This window comes from Haliotis asinina, chromosome 7 (assembly GCF_037392515.1).
Source record: "Haliotis asinina isolate JCU_RB_2024 chromosome 7, JCU_Hal_asi_v2, whole genome shotgun sequence".
NCBI lineage: Eukaryota > Metazoa > Mollusca > Gastropoda > Lepetellida > Haliotidae > Haliotis > Haliotis asinina.
Window position 1 is genome coordinate 2912614 of NC_090286.1, and position 16448 is coordinate 2929061.

At 39.2% G+C, this 16448-nt stretch overlaps 1 protein-coding gene across 8 annotated transcripts in view; it reads left to right on the forward strand.

Annotated features, from left to right (window-relative positions):
• Positions 1-16448, forward strand: part of LOC137290903 (cytokine receptor-like) — a 95073-nt gene that overhangs the window by 55065 nt on the left and 23560 nt on the right. For 6 of the 8 annotated variants that reach the window (XM_067822102.1, XM_067822094.1, XM_067822098.1 and 3 more), the window contains one exon: positions 6806-6867. The gene's annotated coding sequence lies outside the window, so the exon portion shown is untranslated. Of the gene's footprint in view, positions 1-1688; positions 1774-6805; positions 6868-15289; positions 15346-16448 lie in introns of those variants that run through there. The other 2 variants (XM_067822096.1, XM_067822095.1) reach the window with 2 other exon arrangements.

A 16448-nucleotide genomic window follows, 5' to 3' on the forward strand; every position in this document is an offset into this window, starting at 1 on the left:
GTCAGGTTGTCATGTTTTTTAATCCATTTATGCATATATTAATATAAATAACCATAAAAGTAATAATAATAATTACAGTGCTTGAAACCCATAAAGTTTGGAGACGAGACTGGATGTCTATTTTATACGTTGCTGAAGACAGTTGATAAGTCTAATCTTCATTTAGTAAGACTAGCATGGGTTGCTGAAGACTATTGCTACGCTTGATCTTCATTTGGGGAGAAAGCATGGGTTGCTGAAGACTGTTTCTAAGCCTTATCTTCATTTGGGGAGAAAGCATGGGTTGGTGAAGACTATTTGTAAGCCAGATCTTCATTTAAGGAGAAAGCATGGGTTGCTGAAGGCTTTCTAAGCCTGATCTTCATTTAGGGAGAAAGTATGGTTTGCTGAAGACTGTTTCTAAGCCTGATCTTCATTTAGGGAGACAAGAATGGGTTACTAAAGATTGTTTCTAAGCCTGATCTTCATTTGGGGAGAAAGTATGGGTTACTGAAGACTGTTTCTAAGCCTGATCTTCATCTAGGGAGACAAGAATGTGTTTTCCATGCTGTCCGTGAAATACCTGAAGTGGTCTATTCCTTGATCTGGGTCACTTTGTCAAGTACTCTGTCAAGATGTTTAGTGTTCCGCTAACTTTGTTGAAACATTTCCCCCAGTGATTTATGAATACAGGTAACACAGGAAAGAGATAAATATCCGCCTGTTAATGTATATGCCCAACACACAAACAGCCATTACAGTAAACCAATAGCCCCTATGTTGTCATTCAGGAAATGCTGAGATTAGGAATGTGTTTCTATGTGTTTGTTAGTGGTGTGTCTCCATTGACTGGTTGTTGGTGTGTCTCCATGCACTGGTTGGTGGTGTGTCTTCATGCACTGGTTGGTGGTGTGCCTTCATGCACTGGTTGGTGGTGTGTCTTTATGGACTGTTGGTGTGTCTGTATGCACTGGTTGTTGGTGTGTCTCCATGCACAGGTTGATGTGTGTCTCCATGCACTGGTTGTTGGTTGTTAGTCTGTCTCCATGCACTGTTTGATGTGTGTCTCCATGCACTGGTTGTTGCTGTGTCTGCATGAACTCGTTTTTGGTATGCCTCCATGCATTGGATGTTGGTGTGTATATAATAATAAAGCAGTAGGTATACCAAAGTTGTAGACATTGTACCCAAGTGGGGGGCCAAACCTGGGTCTTTGGTGATTGATCGCTTAATCCACCACTAGGATACCTCACTGCCCCAGTAATGTTTAATTCCATGTTGTTCTATCAACAGAACATGAGCATCAATCTACTCAGCTGGGATACGATGATGTTAGTCGCCTCTTATGATATGCATGAATTGGCAACCCATCAGCAACCCATGCTTGTCATAAGATTCGATTAACGGTATCAGGTGGTCAGATTCCAAACTTGCATGGCAAATGTCATCATTTTCAACTGCATAGACAGATGCTTGTGATATTGATCACAGGATTGTCTAACCCAGATTTGATTATTCATAGACCTCCGCCATATGGTTGGAATATTGCTGAGTGCTGCGTCAAACAACAAACTAGCCAACCAGTATATCACACACACACACACACACACACACACCCAGACCCAGGATCCTGTTGAAAGTGTTCTTGTCAGATGTAACCCTAAGCTGTATTACCCACCCCAGGTCCAGCTGAAAGTGTCGGTGGTGTATTTCTATGTACCTGAATACAGTAGTCTGATGTCCAACTGTGTACAACTGTGTCCTGGCAACCCCAGACCAGAAGCTGCTATCTATGTAAGTGTGCATATATGTAGTGCAGTGTCACCAATCCATGACAATGTCGGGACATGCTAATGATGACAATCACACAGTTGATGACAAATTAGGGGAGTATTGACGGCTGTTCACATGTTGTTTTTGTCCTGCTAATAACATGAGTATTTGTCATGGCTGTTCAAACAGGCCAGGCGTTCACGATGCATCAGTCTGTATTGGAAAAACCCCTGCTGTTCCTACGTGAACTGTCTCTTAGCACGGATTACCAGAACTTGGATGACGACCGAGTGCTAATGTCATGAGCTGCTGCTATGGAGGTATGAACTGACAGCCCTTGCGTCACATACCTACGATTGTTAATTGTGCCATCCCCCTCAGTAGGCACAATGCATGCCAAATTTATCCTAGCTCAACAACTACAAGTTAACTACACTGACCATGGATGTTGATAAGCTTAGGAAAAATATGTTATTGATTGGTATTTTATTGAAAACTTAGAAACTGTGTACCAGATAAAGTTAGGGATCCGTCCTACTGTGCCTCACTGGAACATACAGAGTGCCCCTTGCACAAACGCCATGTCTGGTTTACCGAAAGGGGTTCAGAGAGAAAGTGTAGCCACGATGGGATCTCACTAAATATCCCTTCACCATTTTATATTTTCAGTTTTACATAATCGGAAAACTATTACTAAAAGATTTCTCAAATAATATCTATGATCGTCTTTTTTCCCTATATGAGTTGCTTTCCACTTGGTAACGGGATACAACAGAGTAAAATACCTCTGTTTTTGAAGCTCAATATGAATAACATTGTGAGGCAGGTATCGTTCGAAGAGTGTTTTCCGATTTGTGAGAAACAATCTTATTAGATAAAAACTAGTTTCTAATGATGCTTATTTACCACAGTCTGGTATAAGGATCGTGAATGGTCAGCATCAAACACATGACCTAAGGCAGCCAATCAGATAACAGCAATGGATAATGTCCTCATAAACAAAAATTTATAGATTCAGCTGAAAGATTTGGGTAAAATCATGCTATTCTGACTGTGTTCTACAAAATACTCACCACCTATACATATATTAGTGCATGTATCGTGCTAGTTTATGACCTGTGACAAAAATACTTCATGCACATTTTATAGCATCAAACATTGTTCTCGAGCGTCAAGTTCGAGACAACGAAAGCGGAGATGTCACTTGAATTACGGCATTCAATCGCTCGACAAAGATGGTAATAGTAAGTTATAATGTACATTTGACAACTTTTGTGAGTACTGTTGTTGATTGTATTCCTCAGCTTATTCACATTGATTAATTATCTCCATGAAACGTTACTCTGCCCTTTGACAATTTAATGATGTGGACCCGTTGATGAAGCACGTGTACGAGAATTTGTTTCAAATGTTTGTTTCCACGTATTATTGTGGATATAGAAAGGAAAACAAACACAGATTTTTAGAATAATAGTCAGTATAATCTTCATTAGATATTATTCTCACTCAGCATAGTTACGGTTTACATCCAAAACTAACTGCAGGATTTCTTGTGGTATGAGCTGACGTGACTATATTATATTTTACATCCAAGACTGTAACTGCCAGAGGTCTCTTGGTGTGAGTTGAAGGAGGAGGTGGCAGGGGTGGGGGGTCTCGGCTTATGCATGAAACATAGCATTTTGGCACTGATTTTAGAGGTCAAGTTATGGGGGCGGCTTATATACGGGACTTGTTTCCCATGGAGGAGAGCCAATTTGGGGCCCAGGGCATTAGCAGTGCCAAACTTCATGCATAACAAATAAGAGACGTACTATTTGTGATGCTTTCTTTTTGTTGGTGGTAAGTCACTTATTTGGATTGAAACTTTGACCAGACCAATTTCATGTTTTGTTTTATGGATCCTCGGGTTGTAATTTCTAAAGAATAAAAAAATATAAATAAAATTTAAGTTTCCCTGCTCAAAAAATAAAATCCTTAAACGTTTTGATTGGCCAAAAAAGTAAACTTACAAGGAAATCTTTGTATTTTATTTTTTGCTCTAGAAATACTTCATGAATTGCCCAAAGCAAAATACTTTTATGATTTAGGAGGAATATTACTTTGATTGGTGGTTTAAACCTTCCTGTGGTACCTCACTTCACTTTTACTTGGTCAGATGCCATAGGAAGGACACCCCTGTCGCATAATTTGTATGTAATGAAACCTTGTGTAGTATTCTGTATGTAGGAGATGACTGCTGGAGTACTGGTGCATGTCACCAGGTCACGTGACATTAATGTGCATTGCTTTGCCTGCTTTGTCTGCTTTGCCTTGATCCAAATCTAGATAAAGAAGGGTTTGCTTGCTTCAGTAGATTAATGTAGGTCTGAATAAACAATGAAACATGCAGTCAACACACATTGAGTTGGTTGTTGTCTGGAGGAACCCTTTTGTTGGGTTGTGTGTTGTTGCACTGACAATGTTCCACTGAATCATGGCAGCTGTAAATACTGTGTCAAACAGAGCCTGGATCATATGTCTGGGTTCCAGGCCAGTGTTTAATTTGCTATTTGCTTTGTAGGTGTCTTCACACTGAACAGGTGTAGGTGTCTGCACAGTCAGCAGTTGTAGGTGTCTACAAATTCATCAGTGTAGGTGTCTACAAATTCATCAGTGTAGGTGTCTACACTTTCATCAGTGTGGGTATCTACACACATTCATCAGTGTGGGTGTCTACACATTCATCAGTGTGGGTATCTACACATTCATCAGTGTGGGTCTCTACACATTCATCAGTGTGGGTATCTACACATTTAACAGTTATAGGCCTCTACACATTCAACTCCCATAGGTGTCTACACATTCAACTCACGTAGGTGTCTACACATTCAACTCACGTAGGTGTCTACACATTCAACTCATTTAGGTGTCTACACATTCAACTCACATAGGTGTCTATACTTTCAACTCACATAGGTGTCTACACATTCAACTCAAGAAGGTGTCTACACATTCAACTCACATAGGAGTCTACACATTCAACTCAAGAAGGTGTCTACACATTCCTGGATGCTGTAGCTCAACACCAACAATTCCTTCCACTTTGACAGTACATTCCTGTTTGGTAACCTTGTTCCAGTAACTGACTGAGCACAATCAGCTAAATGACCTGCGACAACAATCACAAAGATGGTAAATACCCATGGATATGTATCATTAATAGAAGCTAATATCTGCCACCCTGAGGACTTGCCCCTCAGGAACTCGAGTGAATAAGGACCAAGCTCCCGGTGGATCTGTCGTTGAATACGCAGATTTTGGTCCATAATCGGAAACTCTGATAAAATGCCGCAGGGATTTCAGACAGGACCAAACTGCCAGTGAAGTCATTGAGGCCACATTCACAGAGTGTTCCTGCCTCCTGCTCTCAATTGGAACAACATTACAATATGCTTATTGATTGCTTCTCAGGCCAGGGGTTAATTTCTTCCAGTGGATTGAAGAATGCCCATTCCAGTACAGCCATCTGATATGACCTTCTGTAATCAGTTGGAACTGGTGAAATTGTAGTTTGGGTTGTGATAAATGAGTGAATTGTACAAAATTGCAATTGTGGGATTATAAGGAATGAAACTGATACGGATGGTGATTGGGGTCTTGTGATACATGGCAGACGGACCATTCATGCAATTGGTGGACTACCAAGAGGTGACATCTGCTATACAAAACTCCAATAAAGAAGACATTGTGGGAAATGTGTTTGCATGCAACACCAGAAGGCAATTTAGATAGCATATAGAACATGCTGTCATTTTGTTGAAAAAAGGTATCAATGTTGTGCAAGATGAATCCAGAATAACCTGGAACGGGAGATACCTCTGATTTGGTTGATGCAGAATCAGATTGTTTGAATGTTTTATGACAGAGAAAGGTTATTCTGGAATTGTATTGGCAGACGTGTTGGTATTCACTGGAATCTTAGTATGGGGAGTATAATTTGTACAAAAGGTGCTTTTGGCATTTATCTATACTGGCATTAACAATGGTGATTGTTAAATTATACTGGTGGGATTCCAAAGGGATTTGAATGATATTCCGAAGAGTATTGATTTACTAAATGCACAATTTTCTCATTTGTCTGATGTTGTTTTTGTGATGATGAGAACTTTTATTATTTTTTTTCCATTCATGCAAATATAGCATCCTACATCTTCCATCAACAGCTGAAGAAACTGTTATTTCTTCACAAGGTTTGCAACATTTTCCTTTGTCCTCTGAAATGTTGTAATCTTGTTTTCTTTTGTCTTCTGAAATGTTGTAATCTTGTTACCCCCAGCAAATAGAATATTTATAAACCTTTTTTAAAAAGCAATTTTCCCAGTGAACCTTGCACATTTTTCATGAACAATTGATTTGTAAGATTAGAATATTGCTTTACTTTGGGGACGTTGGATTGGGATGAATCTACCACTTCAGTGGTCAGGTTTCTGTACAGTTTATTCCTGGAGGGTCATGGCGTCAGAGGCTGGCCATGACAGGAAGAATGTTATTGTGCTTCTAGCTGTTTACTTTGCAGCAAAATGTATAGGTTTTTTTCATCATTTTTGCCAGGATGCCTATAGCGGAATTTCCATATGAATTTTGAATTGTGTACAGGTCTGTCTGATCAAAGTTGACAGGATGAATAATTCACAGGTCACTTGAGGAAAGAAGTGGAATGTTGTAGAGTAGTTGTCCTAATTCAGATGGATGTTTGAGCTGGGAGTTTGGAAATCAGTTTCGAAATCAGTTTGGAAATTAGTTTAAGACTAATTAAGATGGATGTTTGAAATGCAAAATTGCAAATCTCAAAGCTTCTCTTTCAACAGGGAGTTGATGTGTTTTGGGTGGATGCTTTAGGGGGCAGTCTGGAGATGATTTAATCTTTCTAAACAGCTTTAATATCTTACAAGGGAGGTTACAGCCATTTCTCAGCTGAGTCTCAGAGTCAACATCTTAATGAGACTGTGGATTACTTGCTTTCTCTGGGCTTATCCTTGCTTATTGTTGATCCTTTGTTATTTGTTTTCAGATTTGGAATTACCTATAATACCGTGTGTGAGGAAGGAATACTTCTACTGATCCAGGCAACAGGTATGACCTGAAGTAACTTGCTCTCGCAAATGTTTTGAGGTGGAAACACTGACACAGATAATGTTGTCATGGATCCAACAGACCATTCTGAAAAAAGTACTGACCAAGATAATAGCATTCACGAAAGCATAAGGATAATCTCTAAGCCAGAACTTGTTGCATGTATGATGGATGTTTGGGTGCTGAGTCCAGCTGGGTATATGGACAAACATATTTGATAAATACAACACTGGAAAATAAGCGTTTCTTCTTCAAAGACTGGTCAGAATGCTTTGTCTTGAGTTCTTCAGTCGTATAGTTAATCAGTTTATCTTAGACAAGTTTGTATTGAGCTCATGAAACAGAAAATACTCCTTAGGTTTGAGTATTTATCACAGAAATATTTTTATGGTTGGTGAATCTGTAAATGTGCCAAGTGAGTTTCAGTTATTTCTTTCCATTTCTGCTTCAGGTAACCAAATTAAGAAAGTCATGTTTTCAGTTAGAAACTGCACAACTTCAATGTAAAAAACACAGTCCAAATTTATATTTGTTACTCATCAGCATGTATCTAAGCGTCCGTGGTAGGGTTAACACTCATTTGATCAACCGTCAGTCATATAGCATGAATGTACAAGAGAATGATATTCAAATGAATCAAATCATATGATTAGTGGAACATGTTATTTCCTGCTGCAGGACCATGTCTTGGCTGAATCTTGATAAATGCCTTGTTCAGGATACATTAACAGTTATATTGATAACTGGGAATAGGGGTGGAATAATTTGTTAGTGGTCATGAGTTAGGTGATTGTGCTACTGCTTTGTTTAATTCAACCATTTGCTAGACAGAGTTATACCTCTTAGCCAAGAGAGAATCCAGTGATGTTTGATTCCTTAGTCAACCTAATTATCAACTTTGCTGTGTCAGAACTTCCTCATGTAAACAGTGTAGCTTAGTGTTGAAGATTAGAATGCATTTTCAACTTCCGTCAACTATCACCCCAACTTTAACTTCATATTCACAATCCATTTCTTACAAGTACTGTGTACTTGGTGAATTGTTATGTCTCTAAAATGTGCAAATAACTTTTTAACCACATTTCATCTAAATCCTGAAAAAACTTGAAGAGTAATAGCTTGCACGGCACCTGTAGATAAACTCTTGGTATACAGATAGAATAGGAACATTTAAACTGAACCTTATTATCAGTGGCAGGTTCTAATTGCTTCTTGACTAATTGAAATTGTTTAAAATCATACACCTTGTTATGTTGTTTGTTTCTCTTAAATTTGACTAAATGTGCATTGAAAAAGCCTTTTGAAATCTTGAATTCATTCAGGATTTATGCTACCCTGGGCCTAGATTTTCGAAGCTCTGTTAGCGCTAAGATAGTCATAAGTTAATGTTAATGTATGGCACAACTGCCTTAGCGCTAAGAGAGCTTTGAAACTATAGGCCCTAGTAGATACAGTTGTTGTATAACTGGGTTGAACTGCTTTCATATATAGCGCCATATACTTTCAAGTAAGGGACTTGTTTGTTTGTACAAGTGATGTGAACACTTCCAGTGGAATGAACACCTTGATGTACAAAAACCTTATCGATCAACTCGACATGTCTGAAATACAGGCGCATATACAAGTAGTGATATTCTCACAGTCTCTCCTTTGTGCATGTCATGCATTACATCAGTGTTTTGTCTGAAGTTGCTGGAGCATGGTGCTGTTGGTGAAAGCGACAGTTCCCATTGAATGTTATTTCATTATGCATGAGATTTTATGATATGACATAGATGTAGCATAAATTGCAGAGTGCAGAGTCATCACAGACATTTTTTCCACTGGCTAATGGAGTTAGTCATGTGAAGAGGGTGTCTGACCTTGGATTAGAATAGGTTGAAGTTGATCTCAACATGCACAAATGACATAGAGGAGCCCAAGAAATTCTAGTTTTCTCAAGCCTGATCCAGTGAAGCAGTGTAAACCGTATCACACTGGTCCAAGAATTTGTAGCTAGCCCTGTTTGAATGAGACAAATGTGTGTCATGTCTACATTTGTCAGTTTTATGTAGGTGCAGTTTGTAGAAACATCAACCACTTGTTCATGTGCTTCCTGCAGTAAGGACTACCATCATAGGTTTTGTATTTGTCTTTAGCACATTTTAGTAACCTTTGGATGGAGGATCAGCATGAAATCTGTAGAAAGAGGCAGACTAGATAGCTTTACATGACTAGATATATGTTCCCCAGGCTAGACAGTTGCATAGACTAGACTTTCTATGAATTCATATTAATCAAGATGCTCTACCCACAAGTCAGGATAAGTCTGCCTAATGTTGAAGGTATCCCAAAGCTAGTGTCATTACAGACATGTTTGGGAGTTTCCTTTGATATTGCCACTGTCTGGGTAAATAATCGTTTCAGGTTAATTTACATCCAGGAGAAAGACAGAGTACACATTTGTGCAGAATTGTAAAAGCATTTTGTTCTTGACTTTGCTGTGAACTCTGTGCGACCTCTGGTGAGATTCACTGGTGTTTGTATCAGTATTGCTGCTCTCTGCAGGGCAACAGACTTCAAGGTGGTTGCTGAGCTTGTAGTGTCGACTGCAAATCACGCACATTGTCATTACATTGGTGTAACTCAACACAGAGGGTATCACGGGAGTGATTGTTGGGAGGTCTTATCTTCCTCATAGGCCTTCTGAAGCTGGAGACTTAGGGATTGTCAGGCAGCAGCTCATGACACTTTCACATGGCAGTGGGTGAAACAGTCTGAGTCCGTTGGGAGTCAGGATTAGATTGGTTTCCAGCAAGCTAGACTAGTTGTAGGAGGTAGCATTTGGAGGTGACAGTCATATGGGGTGATGTTGTCTTGCCCCAGAATTGCTCGGATTTGTTATTGTTTTGCTGCGATATTTCTGAATGAAACAAGGTATTAACAAACTGGTCGTTGAAGGTATCGCGGGCAGAAGGAGGATTGTTGTGGCATCTGGTGAAGAGAAAACTATGAGTTGGTTTCACCAACTGCTAGACATCTAACTCCATCACTTAGCTTTCTTCCACATCTGTATCACACATTGTTTCTGCAATACCCCTCAGAGTAGCATTAAACCAAACTCATTGATTGGATCCTGTGGAGTAAAAGAATAAATAAGAAACCCTTGTTTAGGATCACGGTATATAAATTAGCATTGGTTTTGAAGGTTTATGCCTGGCAGTTACTATATATGTGGGATGACTATTCCCGGTTCCGTATTTTGTTCACTTCATTTGCCCTAGATGAATACAAAAACAGGCTGTAGGTACAGACCAGATGAATCTATCCACTGTCTCAGGTTGAGGTGGAGTGGAAGCATGTTGTCGAGTCAGACAGGCTGAGGAAGTGTAGTGTTTTCAGTATTGATTGGCTGTAACCTGGTCAGCTTCATGTTGGAGGACCACATTCATGGAATCAATGTTCTCGACCTTTAAGAACGTAATGTGGCGGTAGCTAACTTTCACTGACGGCTTCATCATGTTCAATACAGCTGTCTGAGTATTGTAGAAACCTGCAGCATTGTTGGCTGAGGGTAAAGTTAAGATTCAGTGAAGAGGACAGAAATAAACTGAGGACTGTTACCATTTTCATATTATTTGTTGTCTTTGTGTTTTGTGGACTTTGTTTTATGTCTCCCAAGAAACAAGAGTGGCTTAAAGTGTTCCATGTGACTTCGGCTATACCTGATTTTCACCCTGCATGAAAGAGCCTTCTGCCCAAAGATAGGAGTTGTTTGGATAATGGATCTAGGTGCAGAGTTCACTTCTGTAGGTGTGCCACACACAGATGAACTTAGGTTTAGACACAGTTTCGACCTGGATCCCCTTTCACGAAGCAGTAAGGTGATCGTACATCACTAAGGTAACCTTAGTTAAATGTTAAAGAATGGAACCTTAGTAAAGTTTGCTTCATGAAAGGAGTCCCTGGTTGTGTTTCTGGATTTGACAGCACCATGCTTATGGGTTCCATTAAAGCTGTAAACGTCTATGTTAAGATAGTTTGAGCTTTCCTCCTATTCCAAGCAGACATGGCGAATGAAAGAAATACTTCAGGAGGAGCGTTATGGAGGTCAACTTCTGTAAGGGACATGACAGTTTGGAGTGGATTCAGAATGCCTTCATTAGGTGTATGAATTATGCTGCTGTAGGAATATTCTCCTAACCATCGTGTTCCTTGTATTATAGATGCCAACATGCATATATTCCCTCACAAAGTCAAAGACAGGTGCTGATTATACCTGATCATTATAAAACACAGCATTATTTAAACAGTGTATCTTTATCAGTCATTAGTCCACTCATTCAAAGCTGTCTAAACCTATTGGTTTCTGAAAAATATTCTCAGACATTTTTTTGATAATTTCATATTGGAAAGATAACATCAATAAGATTTCAAAACTATCAGTTTTCAAGTATAGTTGTGATATTGCCAGGTTTGATGAAGTGAAATTTTCTTCAAAGTTTTTCTTAGCTGTGTATGACAGGTTCATAGACCTTCAGTGTAACATGGGATTCTGACATGCATTTCTGCAACTTCATCCCAGCATACAGCTGGTTATATATGGCTGCATCAACAGATGCTGGAGCCATGATGCTAGGTGTACATACCATCTTAGTCTACACCCTTCACACACAATCAATATTTTGACCAACCTCCCTTTGAAATACAGATGTTTAATAAAACAATTAGCACATTGCATTTATGTCTACATGATCCAGCCTACATTCTGCTGAGCAGCCTTTCATGTTCTAAAGCATTGTGCTTCTGTGCTGCTGGCTATTGTTCACTGAACAATAGTGTACAGGCCTTATGGGTAAATCATTGTCCGGTCAGCTCTTACCTCAGTATGGTGTCATCAGATTAACATTAATACATTACCTGAAGGCAAGTTGTGCCATCCGTCTCAGGGTGTTAATAAAGTCATTATGTCTGCTGTGTGAGGACTTACTGCTAGCCTGTTAGCACCTCATTAATCAGGGTGATAATGAGACTAGCTGCCTGTGTGGGCTCCCAGCAGTTACACCACTAGTCAGATGACAGGAACAGTAGGTACACAGACTGGTGAGTGAGACCAGTTGTATTTGGGGGCCGTGTATCCAAGTGGTTTTATGTTTTTGGGGAAATATTGAATTTCTTAACCCAAGTATGTGGGTGAGTATGGCTTTATACAGCTTTTAGCAATATTTCATCAATATTATGACAGGGACACAAAAGTGGGCTGCTCATTAACCTGGCAAGAAGCTTAGTAAAGTTGTCTGAATACTGAAGAAAAGGAGTTGTGTCAGACACAAACGTGATCACAGAACAAAATGGTGCAGACAGTATATTGTCTATATGAGTGAGTGTAATTTTATGCCACTTGTAACAATATTCCAGCAATATCACAGCAGGGAACACCAGAAATCATCTTCATACATTGTACCCATGTAGGCCAGACTTAATATGTGAGCGCTTTGACGTCTCGGCTGCTTCACCGTCCTCTTGAGCATTGTTGGTAAACAATACCTGATAAAAACCAAGTTTGCTTGACACTGCTCTTCTTGTTTCATGAGAGACGTTTCTGCTCCAGTGACCACTCTACTGATGTTGGCTTATCTCATGACCAGACTTTTCTCTTCTTTCTAAACAAACATCCCAACTATGAAATAAGAACAGGTGTCTGATGCAAGACTTTTGGTGCAGTTTGTGTGTTGTTTATATAATTGAATAGATACAGCAACAGTGAAGTGCATGAAATACAGCTGAACAACTCGTAATGTACAATAACTTTGCTTGCTCTCCCTCGGGCTTTAATGACAGAAACTGGAAAATAGATACTCAAATGAAGATAGTTTTATATGCCACGTCACTTGGTTTATTGCATGTCATCGTCCCCAAAGCAAAGGAGTTGTTGCTCATGCTATCAATCACTGTTTTCATTGCCCAAATTCAATTATCAAGAGATAGCTGCCATATAGGTGACATATTGCTGAGTGGTATTAAACAAAACAACTGCAACCTGTTGCTGTGGAGGCATCTTTCATCCTCAGCTAGTCATTGCAAACATTTAAATGGACGAGGGAAAAGGATGTCCAGACTGAGAGTAAGACACTGAGACAGCAACACCAAAAGTAGTTTGATAACTTTGCAATATCGTATTCCACAGGGCGGTGGGGTAGCCTAGTGGTTAAAGCGTTCGCTTGTCACGCCGAAGACCCGGGTTCGATTCCCCACATGGGTACAATGTGTGAAACTCATTTTCTGGTGTCCCCCGCCGTGATATTGCTGGAATATTGAAAACTAAACTCACTCACTCACTCACTCACTCACTCACTCACTCACTCACTCACTCACATTCCACAGAAATCCAGTTTGAATGACAGTGTGTGAGACAGACTTGGGACAGGGTTGACTGCCTGATAGTTCCGCCCATCTGTAAGTGTAGTACAAACAAATCCATGTGATGAAATGGCTTTGTTTTGTTCACTTATTATAGGAGTAATCTAACACATAATTACCTCTGATGTGTATTTAGTAATACAACAGGTATATATTTACCTCTTAGTGATATAACACACAATTACCATGATATGTAATACAACAGTTATGTATATTTGCCTGTACTTAGTGGTATAACACATATTTACACATATTTGTATTTAGTAATACAACAGGTATATATTTACCTGTACATAGTAATGTAACATATATTTACCTGAGATGTGTACCTAGTATTATAACAGGTATATATTTGCCTTATATACTAAGTAATATAATGCATAATTACCTGTGATGTGAATTTAACAATAAAACGGGTACATATGTTTACCTGTACTAAGTAATATAATGCATAATTACCTGTGATGTGAATTTAACAATAAAACAGGTACATATGTTTACCTGTACTAAGTAATATAATGCATAATTACCTGAGATTTAACAATATAACAGGTACATATATTTACCTGTACTAAGTAATATAATACATAATTACCTGAGATGTGTACTTAGTAATATAACAAGTATATTTACCTGTGATTAGTAATATAACACATAGTTATCAGGCATTAACAAAGTTATAGGTATATATTTACTGATACTTTGTATGTAATAGGTAGTTTGTTACATGGGGCAGGTAGTTAGCAGTAGCATGGGATAGTGGATAGTCTAGGTGTGGCAAGAAAAAATACTGACAACAGAAAAGATTCAATGTGCCAGGTGTAATCTGACTCAAAGACACATGACTAAAGCAGTGCTATGAATGAATGAATGAATGAATGAATGAATGAATGAATGAATGAATGAATGAATGAATGAATGAATGAATGAATGAATGAATGAATGAATGAATGAATTCTACATTAGCAGGTTCCTGCAGGTTCCTGTTATGTACACTTGTGCAATGCTGGATAATGATGGGTGCTGGTCTTTGTACAAGTATTTGTTATTGTGTGATGCATTCCTTGTGTGATGTAATGATAGATTATCAGCAAGTTAAAGGTATTAACCTGTTATCATGACCAGACCGAGACTAATAGGCATCTTGATGACACATAGGATATTACATTTCAGTAGGCAAAATGAATTTTTTTGACTAATTGAAATTTGACAAATCTGCAGTGAAAGACAAGGAATGTGCTTTGTTAACTGCTGCTGACTTTCTTAATCAAAGAAAGCAATATTTACAGAGGATGTATGTTTGGATGGATTAATGATCGACTTTTGAAATGAGAGAAGTATATCAAGGTACAATGAAACTCCTGTTAGTGGTTCGACTGGCAGTATGCTTTCCTCAGGTAATTACATAAATTTAAACTTAGTTAAAGGGTAAGTATGTATTGTGTCTGGACAAGGCTTTGAAAGACTCCTGGATCATTAGAATACTTTCTACAGTCTAGGACCAAGTGCTACAAAGCAGACTTAGGACTATGATGTTGTATTAGCTAATGTTGAAGTAAGGGAGTTACAATCACTTCAGGGCTTAGATTATCCCATGACTCTATACTGCACTCAGGCTGTTTGTCTGTCAGCCTGCCCTGGCTTGCGTCTCCATGGACTCTGACATTGTCATCAGGTGAACATCAAGCCAGTGATGAACCAACACACTGTGTCACAAGCTGACTACAGGAAGTGCAAACTACTTCTTCCCTGCAAGCCCGATAGGTTGCAATGCTTTTTGATGTAGATAGTACAGAGGGCTTACCCAACTTTCGTGGTGATATTTAGCAAAAATCGTGTGTAAGCCCAGGTGTTTTGTATAATGGTAGCTGGAGTTGCTGGAGGAACTGGGTTTCCTTTGAGGTATGGATTTCTGTAAATGCTGCAACAGGAAACCCATTGTTGGTGTTGTGTTCAGGTTCAGTGAGTCAAGGTCACCTGATACAGAGGTTATGTGTCACCCGGGGTGGGAATACCTGTGCAATGCACAGTTGGGTTACTGGCAGATACTGGGAGGGTGCTCACTGATGCTGCAGGCTGGTATGTGTATGTAGTTTTATAGCATTTGGATAAAACATGATCAGGTATATTATGAATGCTGCACTCTCCTCTATATTCTCCTTGTTACACAAGTGTTACTGACAAGTTTGTGAGACATCAGTTGCCCAGTATTGTAAAGCATATGATAATACTCTCCTGAACTATTTCTCTTTGTCCTGCCAGAGTTAACTTATTGTAGGTTTAAACCCTAGATCTGATCCTGGTTAGGTCAGACCAATGCCTCCCCTTGTTGTTTCATCAAGGTGGAGACTGTTGAGATCAGGTGTTTCTGTATGTCTCGTCTCAGTCCTGCATATTGCTACTAAGTCCATTAAACTTGATGAGTTATGACAATCTGTGACTTCACAACACCATCTGTTTTTCAATGTGTCTGAGTCATGTTATGTGACAATAACAATAATTTGCATCTCTTCGTTATCATCTGTGACCGAGATAGAAATGCCCACTGATTTGATCACTGATGATCAAAATTCTGCTTTGCTGTGTTAGTATCTGGGTTGATGTACCTGTGAAGGTCTTGGGTAGAATAGACCTTCAGCAACCCATGCTTGCCATAAAAGGTGACTATGCTTGTCGTAAGAGGCGACTAACGGGATCTGGTGGTCAGACTCGCTGACTTGGTTCTCATCAATTCCCATTTGCGCTGATCGATGGTCATGTTGTTTGATCAATGGATTGTCTGGTTCAGACTCGATTATTTACAAACCGCAGCCACATAGCTGGAATATTGCTAAGTACAGCATAAAACTAAACTCACTCACTCACTGGGTTGATGTTGTAGGTAAACACTGTAGATTTGTTGGAGTTCAGCAGCTTCAGTCAGTCGGTTTATAGGCTGTGAATTACTGACTTGTATTACCTAGTGAAGGTGTGACTCACAGTCATATCATCATGGATGCCCTGCAGGCTTTTGTTTATTCCGATAACAAATAGTTTCATTTGCCAATACACTTATATGACATTTTCAGTGTCGGTTCTGTGAATATCTCCCTAGTGTGAAATGTCTCGGTTTCGTGTCATAACAGGTCTGTCACCCTCTGATCCCTTTTAATAGCTTCTGTGTTCCCAGGCTGTACATGCAT